Source organism: Vicugna pacos, chromosome 14, assembly GCF_048564905.1.
Source record: "Vicugna pacos chromosome 14, VicPac4, whole genome shotgun sequence".
In the NCBI taxonomy this organism is placed as follows: domain Eukaryota; kingdom Metazoa; phylum Chordata; class Mammalia; order Artiodactyla; family Camelidae; genus Vicugna; species Vicugna pacos.
Window position 1 is genome coordinate 51485969 of NC_133000.1, and position 10537 is coordinate 51496505.

The following is a 10537-nucleotide window of genomic DNA, read 5'->3' on the forward strand; positions in this document are numbered from 1 at the left end:
GTATTAAATGACACTAATACAAATGAGTAGATTTTCCTAGAAATCCAAAACTGTTTAAAGAGGCTGAAAGACATAAATCAGAATTTGTAATAATGTAGTCACTCTGGCAATGAGAACTAAGAGTAAACTAGAAATAAAGTTGTGGCTAATTAGTTAATTAGAAGTATATCATCCTGAAAACATCATTGGAAGAGTCACATGGGTAGTCAGGGAACAGGAGCTTTCTGCAACTGGAAGCACTGCAAGTTAGAACTATAGCAGACTACCTTGTATCAGACTAACTAAACCAATAGGAACGGCTTTAAAAAGTGAATGAAGTGTAAAAATTAATAAATAGTCAGCAAAAAGCATCCATTTAAAGGCAATGAAGCAAGGACATGCTCCTATGAAAAGTAGACTGATACAATGGTTACATGATTGGCCAAATATTTAAAAATTAATCAATAAAAATTATCATATAAACAAATTAAAAATAAAATTATATGTAACCATAGAATAAGTACTTGACAAAATCCACTACTCATTCATCATAAAAATACTATTAAAAACAACCCTAGAAATAGAAGAAAATGTCTGCATCCTTATAAAGAGTATCCGTGAAAATCTTAGTGCTTGCATCATACTTATAAACTAAGTGTTTTCCTTCTCTAAGATCAGAAACAAGTCAGAGATGTCCATTACTATCCACTGTTGTTCAACATTGCTCTAGAAGCCATAGCCACTGCAATGTGACAAGAGAAAGAAATAAACTGGATAAGGAATGAAAATAAGCAAAACTATGTGGTTTTTTTGGCCTCATATAGCATGATCTTCTCTTCAGAATATCCAAGTAGTCCACAGAAACATTACTAGAACAGGTAAGTTTAGAAGAGTTGACAGATACAAACCCAACATACGAATGTTTATTTTATCTCTGTATACCACCAAAAACCAATTGGAAATTGAAATTTAGAAATACCATTCAGAACAGCATCAAAAATATGAAATACTTAGGAATAAATTTAACAAAATATATACAAGACCTCTATACTGAAAATATCAAACTATAACTGAAAGATTAAATTTTGGTAGGACATTGATTTTCCCCTAAAGATATATATAGATTCAAACCTATTCTAGTCAAACTTTCAGCACTTTTGAAGAAATTGGCACCTTATGCACAACTTTATATGGAATTGTAAAAAGGCCTAAAATAAAAAAAAGTAATTTTGAAGATAATGATCATAGTTGATTACCTTATATTAACTAACTTAAAGAATTATCATTGTGTTACTGTAATCAAGAAAATGAGGTACTGACATAAAGACAGATGTAAAACAGTGGAGCAAAATAGAGTCCAGAAATAGTTACACTTTATGCTTAACTGATTTTCAATAAAGGTGCCAAGGTAACTCAATGGAGAAAAAAATTTTTTGTTAATGAAATGGTGCTGTAATAATCCCTATTCTGAGTAGTCAATCAGTCAAAATTCAACTTTTTACCACACCATATTCAAAATTAGGTAAAATTACTTATTTTATGAAGAGTAAATTTTACCTAAAAGGAATCAATAAGGCAATCAAAACTATACTGATACAAAAATGCAGACTGTATATGTTGGCTATGACCATGTAACTTGCTTTAGTCATTGGAATGTGAGTAGTCATGATTTATCCACATCTGTCTACAAGTTTCAATACCCTAAAAGAGTTCAGTTGAACATTTTGCTTTTGTCCTTCACCATGTACCAGATAAAAATTACTTTGTCATCATGAGTAAATGAATAAGAAAAGTTGAATTTTATCAAATGTATTTTCCACTTTTGTTGAATTTTTTACTGCAGTATTGTTGATTTACAATGTTTCAGGTGTATAGCAAAGTGATTCAGTTATACACATATATAAATTTCAGATTCTTTCTCTGGATATAGCTCTCTATGCTATCAAATAGCACCTTGTTGTTTAACTATTTTATATATGAGTAGTATGTGTCTGTTAATCTCAAATTCCTAATTTATCACTCCTCTCCTACATTTCTGTTTTTTAAAGTTTTATTTGGTTCTTTCAAATAGCCTGGTCATTTCTGATGGATATTGTTGCTTCCTCCTTTTTTTTTTTTAATTCTGTTTTTCTTTTCAAAAGAATCCCTCTAGTTTTTATTTTGTGTTAGTATTAGTTTAATTTTGCATATTAATTCGTATTATTCCAAAATCTGAAATCATAGGGATTCTACATTATATATTTTTGTTTTCCTGATACCTACCCATAGTGGCTTATCTCATGTGTTCTGATAATTTTAAGTGTAAACTCATGTCTGATTTAATTAATCTGTAAGGATTCTGAAACACTAAAAGGAAATGCTTCATTCTAAAAGGACTCTATTTTCTTCTACCTGTTGCCAGAAATCTTTGGCTCTGGGCACTTGTAGCCCTTTTCAAGGAAGTCTAGGCTTCATGTGAGTTCTAGCTTGATCCAAAACACCTTGGTGGGTCCAAGGCACACTCTTTCAATTATGGTACTGAAGTAATAAAAACCAGAAGTACCTTTTGAGGATATCCCATTAAGCACAGAAAACAGGAAGGATGCCTGGAACTCAAAGTTCGGAAAAAGCTGAATGGCTATCTTAAAGGTACATTTGAGCTCTAACGTTGCATGATGATTTTATTACTGCACAAACTTTCAAAGGAAATTCTAAGAATTGCAATTTTATCTTGTTTATGTCACGAACAGAATTTAAAAATAGCTTTAATTTTTTAAAGCCTTTTTGGGAAAAACAGAATTTTAAAAGTTTTATTGGTATTTACATTACTTAAATTACCATAATGTGTGATACTGCAATGATTAACAAAAAAGGATGTAAAATATTTTAGCATGTGCACTTCAACAGTGAATGTGATTTTTTCTCCAAGGACATCCATTAATGAACATGACAGTCCATTCTGTTCACTCATGGGAAGTGACATGGATAATTTTGGATGAAATTTCCACTCATTAAAAAAAAAATCTGTTATGACAAATTTAACATTAGATTGTTCATATTTCATTTGGCATCAAGTACATGAAAGAAGCAATACTCACTACAAAGAAAAATATTCTAAAAATATTCTTCACATCTCCTTTAGATCTTTAGTATAACAAAACTTTTTCCCCTTAAGAAAATTTCTACCCACTTTTTCCTATATAGATACAGGAAAATCATGTATAATCTGTGGTATCTCACATTTTATACTTACCCTCGTCAAAATTTTATATAACTCTGAGTTAAATTGATAGTAATTTTGCTAGGCAAATATAGTCATGAAAAACCATGATCTATATACCAATTTGATATATTCAGAATCATATAAAATTATGAAAGAAAAGTGAGATAGGTAGAATATACAGAGGAGTCATGAGTCAAAGCAATACAATACTCTAGAAAATGAGCCAGAGGCAATAAAAAGAAATACAACATGGATCAACATAATAAGTTCTTAAACACCCTCTCTGGAAAACAATTCCCAAAGGGTTGCTCTGTATCTCTAATTTAGTCATATTGAAAATACTTATTTTACATACAGCAAATAGTGACTTAAAATTTAAATAGCTAATATTTTCTGCTAAAATAATGAGCCATATCCTCAGGGTAAATTTATTGAAACAAATCTACAATTCAAAATAACCATACAATGGAGTAAGGTTTTGAATGAAATACAGGTCAAAGCTACATAAAAGATTAACCAACTTATCTAAAATAATAATTTATAAAGAGTTTCACTCTTCTAAATTTATTTTACTATGGTTCACTCATTTCTTAATGAAATCTTCCTGGTCAATTATCATGACAAGTGGTGGTGTGGGAACTGCATCAGAAAGCAACATCCATCTTGTCCTCACATCAGCAAAACAGGTGTCAGGTCTTTAAGAATACTAACATCTCTGTTATGTTTAGTCAGAATTTGTGAAAAAATCATGTTTTCCATTACGTATATTTATCTGTTGTAAACTCTGCATCTTAGGAAAACTTAGATATCTCCTAGAAATTCCAAAATGTGCCTACTTATCACACAAGAAAATGCAGGATTCTATATATAGAGATATTGGCTCTAAGTCCTTGAATCCACTGTAGGATGAGACTGAGGAAAGGATAACACATTTCCTACTATTTGCTAAATCTATCAACTTGTTAAAATCTTTCCTTTTTGGGTGCTTGTAAGAAAGCAATGAAAAATGTATTTCCTATCATAATAAGAGCCACTTAATGTATTATCTATTAAGCATTACTTAATACATTAGTATTATTTAATGTATTATTTTTTTTTACATTTTTATTGATTCATAATCATTTTACAGTGTTGTGTCAAATTCCAGTGTTCAGTAAAATTTTTCAGTCATACATGGACATATACACACTCATGTATTATTAATATTTAAAAATATTAAATATCTACAAATATAAAATTTTAAGAAAACATAATGGTAACAATAGAAATATATAATCCTTTTCTTTCACAGACATTGGTACAAAAACTCAAAATAAACATGATTTGCCTTAGTATCAAATAAGCCATATTTCTGGTCTTCCCTCTGATATCTCACATTTCTCCAAGTGGTATTTTTCTCAGAGTCATTGCTTCTTTAAACCAAGGAGGGACTTAAACATGACAGCTGTTGGCAAAATCTTGAAGCATTTCACTACTAAGATAATTCAATTTAAAACCTCTCAATGAACTCAGCTCTCGTTCTTCACAATGTCTAGGAAGGCCTTGACTTTGCCATCTTTTCATTCACTCATTTTCAACCACATGATTGCTCTACTTTGACTTGGAAATTCACTGATTTTTCACATACTTGCCTACTTTCTGTAAGCAGTCACCTAACCTACATTCCTTATTTATTCTTGCAGATCTTCCTTATTTTTGCCTTAAAAATTCCTGGATAAATCTTGACCTGTTTTAAATAAGCATTAGTTTCTACAGTTTACACAAACCCATTTCAGAATCTTGTTACCATTTCCCCATTCAACTTATATCCATATATTCCCATCTGACAACTACTATTTATCCCAACCATCTGGGTTGAGCATCTCTTAGTGGATTTTCCTGCTCAAATCAACTATCTTATAGAGCAGAAGAATCTCTGCCCCCAAACACGACTACACAACCACCACTTCCCACCAAACAAATCAGGGGATGGGAAAGAACCAGGAGAGTAATTAGCTTCATGATTAGAAAATCTCTTCTGTGTACCCTGACGATGTGTAGTAATCACATTAATTCTCTGCCTTCCTAAATCCCAAATTTACCTGACCAGCATATTTATTATTTCCTAAGATTCCCTGTGCAACAGAACACTTAGGAAACTTGAAAAATAATTTTATCTAAGCTCCCATAAACAACACTAACAAATAACCTGACTGAACTTCACAGAACATTTCACCTAATAGCAGGAAAAGGAATATTCTTTTCAAGTGTACATAGAACATTCACTGAGATATGCTAGTTCCAGGAACTGGAGCCATTCATTCACCTGATCCTTTAGCTCTGTAGGCAATCTGACTCAAATAACCTCTCAGATATGTTTTCTGCCTAATCAGAATCATACACGCTCTCTCAACTGATTTTCATAAAGTTTATTGTTGCCCTAAGAGATCAGGTACTTATTTATTATATATCTGATCCTGGTAATATAATGAATATTATTATAAATATTAACAAAATGCTATTGGTACATGGAAGATTGATTAATTCTGAATAGGGGAACAATAGCAAGTGGAATACTAGCAGTTTTCAGAATGACAATATTGGCAGACAGAAAAGAGAGGGAAGAGCAATTTGAGAAATTAAAATAAATAGCAGACATAGAAGAAAGGGCATACTATTTTTGAAAAACTGAATATTCTGGAGTGGTTAGAAAATAAGATGGATTCAGAGTTAAAAGGAGATAAGACAACATAATATTGGGCTAAGTTGTAAAAAACCTTTGAAAACCAGGCCAAGCTAAATTTTACGAATGCACTCTTTTAGAGCAAGCATATATGATTATACATAGTCTCAAATAAACTTTCAGGCTATATGTACGTTGGGGGATAAAATAAGATCATCCGAAGAGAGTCTGGATATTATTGGCGAGCAAATGCTTACGAGAATCTTAACTGAGAACATAAAAGGATATACAGATATGAATAAATTAGAGTGAGAACTTGATCTTGCAAGTATACTTGGGGAAACTTCTTTGTTAATAAATCATGAATCTAGTCTAATAAGACTGGTTGCCAGATGCTACATCAATAATAACAGTAAAATATTGAATTGTGCTTAATCTAGATAAGGCACTATTTGTTAATTTACTCCTTACATTAATACAATGTGAGGTATATTATTTTTATTCACATATTACAGATGAAGAATATCAGGCTCAGGAAGCTAAGTAAATTGCTCACAAGTCCCTTAATGGTAAATAAGTGGTGGAGTAGGTGTCTGGTTTTGACAAATTACTAATTGTTACCAGTTATTAAGTAATAAATAATGGTAAACAGTAAGTAAACAGAAAAATGAAGAGAATTAAAGATCACAAATTAAATTACCTCAATATTCAAGATGATAAAAAATTAGTTTCACAAGAAAGATATCAATTCATATTTACACATTTATATTTGGTAAAGATTTTGGTGAATTGAAGGACATTAAAATAAAGCCATGTGAGATAGACCAAACAAATTTTACCCAAGGGCTTTGTTGCCAGTTGTCAAAAATGGTTATAAATTCTGTAGCCCAGTCACCTAAATAAATACATAATAAATTTAGAGAGAAAAGTTTTGATTAAATGCAGGATTTCATATTTTAATATGGAACAGCCACCTAGGAAACACTGAGTATGATGAGCATGCTTTTTAATCAGAGTTAAATGGTGTATTTAAGGGCTCCACTTAAGCAAAATAAGCCTGGATTCTAAGCTGTTTGACATAATACTTTTTCTCCATTCTTCTGGTAAACCTTCAGATTTCCATGTTTATCATTACATACCTATCAAACATTACAGTGATAATCTGAAATCCCTTTTAATTTAAACTGTTCTGTGTTTATCTTCTTTCTGGTTTAGTGGTTTTCAAAACTGAATCTGCAACAGAATCACCCAGGGAGCTTTTAAAAAAAAGATCTGATTCCCTTGAAGCATGATATCAATTGACCTAACTGAAATTTATAGGACACTCCACCAAATATTAGCAAAATAAACATCATTTTCAAGTGTACACAGACCATTCACTTAGACTATATTCCTGCTTTAAAGCAAGTTTTAATAACTTTTTAAACATTTAAAAAAATAAAGTATATGACCTCAACATAATTAAAACATTATATTTTATAAAAATTATAAAAAACATTTTAAAACATTTTATAAAAATTATAAAAAATTAAATAATAGCAATGTATGTGGGAAGGCACTATATATTTGGAAATTAACACATCTCTAAAAGTAAAAGGGAATTGTAAAATATTCTAAGTTAAATGATGATGAAAAATAAAATCTCAAAAGATTTTTGGAAATATTAGAAAAGTTGTGCATAGAAGAGGTAAAATTATAGCTTTGACTACTTAAAATGAAAAGTGGAGACATCACTACACATCCTACAGACATTTAAGGATGCTTCTGGAAATTGGACAACTTAGTTGAAATGGATAAATTTCTTGAAAATCAAACTACAAAGCTCACTAAAAAAGAAATTGATAATGTATAAACTTATAACTATGAAATAAATTTCATTTTTGTCTAAACCATTCCAAGATATTCTGTGACTCTCAGAACAGACTGATACCAATGATCATACATGGGATATTTCATTTCCAAGTACACAGTCAGTGGAAATTTGGTCTTCAAGGACTGGGGTAAAAGTAACACTAAATTTCTAGGCTCTTCACAGTAGTGCAAAACACTGGAAGGACCATCACATCTTGGGATATATGTATATGAATATAGGATAATGGGTAGTGTGCTTATGAAATCCAGGTCAAAATAAATCACCAGTATTAACTGGGAAAAAGTTTAAAATAATGTGTATTTCATATTACAGTTAAGCCTATGACCTTTAATACAAGTCTCTAGTGTCTATAAATAATTGGTATATTAATGTATGAGAAAAATGGCTGATACACTCTACTTTCACCAGAGTATGCAGTAGAAAAGACTATGCCCTTTTAAAGGAATAACACAGGCATGGTGAAAAACAAACTAACACGATTTAGAAATTCTACCAAAATGGATGGATACAATTATGGGATTAATTAAATAAGCTACTTCAAAAGAAAATATATTGAAGTACTTATTATTTTACTACATCAGTACATCAGAATGTTTTTAAAACATAGATATTTCTTTTTATCATTTAAAATGCACTTTTTAGTGGTTATGATTTGTAAAAATAAGGCAGCATTGACACATAGAATATACAGACGTTCCCATCTGGGAGGAAGTAAGGGCAAGGGTCTGACCCGAGGAGTCCCATGACTGTGTTTTGGGACCATGTGCTCCACGAATTGCTGAACTGTGTATCAAGACTGAGCTGCTTTAAGATTGTAATATGTGTGGAAGCCAGAGAATGTGCCTGTGAAAACTAGAACTATTTAATTTTTTGATTATAAGAGAGATCTATTTACTAGAGGAACTAGTTGTATAAAGTTTAGTATATACTGAGCCAGTTAATTCAGAGAAATTTATACAGGTCATGAAGACACTTTAGAAAACATATAGATGAGACAGACTAAGATAAGATCAGTTTAGGATACAACTGAAGCAAGCAAGGAGGAGAAGGTTTTAATGAAGATGTGTAGTTGTCATTTTCCTTTGGCTTCATTATAAGAGTCTGTCAAAATATTATTAATACAGAAATACTTGAATAGAGTAAATGGCCATCAGAGAGAGCACACATGGACTCATTACCTCTATTTTGGGAAAGAACAGGGTAGAAGTTTGGAAAAGTTTGTCCAGTCATAAAAAGGTGAAATGTATAGAGAAAAAATTTAGGTTGTAAATAGTAGGGATTATTTCTTGAACACAGATAGACTGTTCAAGGATATCTTGGAAATGGCTGTACTGTTGTCATTTAGGGCAATCTGAACACAGTCCATGGCTGTAAACTTGAAGTTGCTCTGGACAGGTTGACACCTCTATTCTACCTGCTGGATTTTGCTCTATGGAAGGTAACTCTAGTCCTGGAATATAGAAGAAATTACCCTCCTGTGCTTCTGGCATTGATGATTTGACTTAAATACTAAGAAGTTGTGTCAGTCTTTATGTTTTCTGGCTCTTTCACTTTCAGAGTATAAAGCCTACCCTATGGTGTTACAGGATTCATAGGAAAAACTTTTTTTAAAATTTTGATTGATTCATCACTTGCCTATAGAGAAATAAAATGCCAGATACTGCTGAAAACTTAGCATGACTTTCCTATGTGCCCCAAACATCTCTATTGCACCTAGACTGGGCCCAAACAAGTTTAGAAACTTGTCAAGAGAAATGGTTCTTAAGAACGAGTTAAAGAATCTCCTCCTTAATTGATATTTTAAAATAACATACTTTTTAGTTTATATATAGGTATGTTTCATTATCAATAATCAATGTATCTACTGACACTTTAAAACTGTTTTACTTTCATGTTTTTAAAATACCACCTTTCTATTTAATTTGATAACAAGTGAAAATGCAGATTTGTAAAGTAAGAATTAGTAACATTTTCAGGATATGACTTTAGCCTGTTAGGAGAAATAAAGTACTAAATTGAAATAATATATTTAAGCCGTTTTCAAAGATGCTCTCCTTTTTTCTGTCATGTTTAACCTGACAGCAAAAAGTCAACTGAGCTGTCTGACCTTTCAAGTATTAATTGGAAATTCATTTCAAACTTTCTCTATAAAGGTTTGGCTAAGAGCATTTCTTTTAACTTTAGCTTTTACTAAAATTAAGAAATTTATGAATATGACCTTTCATGGTATTGAATCAAGGTATTCTACCACACATGAAACATTCTGTAATCTCAAAACAGCATGAAATGTGTACCACATGAAATAGCAACATGCTGACTGAAAATGCATTAAAACAAATTTTAAAATCCACATATAATTTTTGTTATTCAGAAGAAGAAATATGGACTTCTTATTCTTGGAAAATAAATCTTCCCTAATATAGATGTTAAATAATAATCAATATTAAATTCCTAAGGTAATTTTAGTTCTATACAGTTAGATGTAGTATAAAGAAATAAGAACTAAGAGGGAGGGGGTATTACTGAACTGAATGAAGGCTGGTTAACAACAGTCTCTGGAGTCAAGATGAAATCCTACTCCCACCATGTCACTGGGTCCCCAAGTCTAGAAACGAATAATTATTCCCTAAGACTTCTGTGAATATTAAAGGGATTAAAACATACAAATAACAGTGTCTAGCATATAGGAAGCAGCTAGTCTCAGAACTGTTGCAAGAAACACTCCCCCCGCTTACACACCTTCCCCTGTTATGACCCTTGAAAGATAATGGTTTCGTTCAAACTGATATTATATATTAAAACACTAATGAGGCTCCTTGTC